This window comes from Octopus bimaculoides, chromosome 25, assembly GCF_001194135.2.
Source record: "Octopus bimaculoides isolate UCB-OBI-ISO-001 chromosome 25, ASM119413v2, whole genome shotgun sequence".
NCBI classification, from domain to species: domain Eukaryota; kingdom Metazoa; phylum Mollusca; class Cephalopoda; order Octopoda; family Octopodidae; genus Octopus; species Octopus bimaculoides.
This window is the reverse complement of record NC_069005.1, coordinates 24,676,511-24,677,520: the sequence shown is the minus strand read 5'-3', so window position 1 is coordinate 24,677,520 and position 1,010 is coordinate 24,676,511.

Sequence of the window (1,010 nt, the reverse complement as noted above, 5' to 3'; positions counted from 1 at the left end):
TATATATATATAGACGCATAAAAATAAACATACATTAGAATATACGTTCATACATATGTCTATGTTTATATATGCATATGCGTGCGTTTGTATGTATGTAATTGTAGGTTTGTCTATATGTGCTTTATATATATATATATATATATATACACATTCATACAAATGTTTATGTATATGTATATATACATTATATATTATAAATGAATAAGTACTTCTGTGTTACTATAAATATATGCATATGTTTCTGTGTGTACGTGTATGTATGTATGTATGTATGTATGTATGTATGTATGTGCGTATGTATGTATGTATGTATGTATGTATGTATGTATGTATGTATGTATGCGCGCATGCGTGTATACTTGTATGTCTGTGTAAAAGCTGGAGATGCAATTCACAGGATGTAACTGATCCATTTTGATAGCTGTAATGAAATGCTACTGACTCTCGTCCTTGATTAGATATCTGAGGATCGGTAAACTGTAAGCTCCAAGCAACGACTAATATGAATCCAGCCTTGAATGCACACTATCTCTTATACGTGCGCGCGCATGTGTGTGTGTGTGTGTGTGTGTTTGTAACAAACTAATTTTGAAAAATAATCAAAATAAACTTTTACAAACTTTTTACTTTGTGTTTTTAGTTTATTTCTTTACTTATTCGCAGCTCCTCAATAATTGTTAAAACTCATTTTGTTATTATTCCTTTTTTCATTTATTTGGCATTTTTGGTTTGTTTGCATCCCGACCCAGTCATACTTCTGTTGAACTCAACCACGTGATTCCGGGTTCAGTCTCACTGCGTGGCACCTTGTGTGAGTGTCTTCTAGTATAACCGCGGGCCGATCAAAGCCTTGTGAGTTGATTTGGCAGACGCAAACTGAAAGAATCCCGTCGTATATATGTACATACATACACACACACACACATACACATATACATATATATATATATATATGTATATATATGTGTATATATATGTATGTATATATATATATATATATGTATATA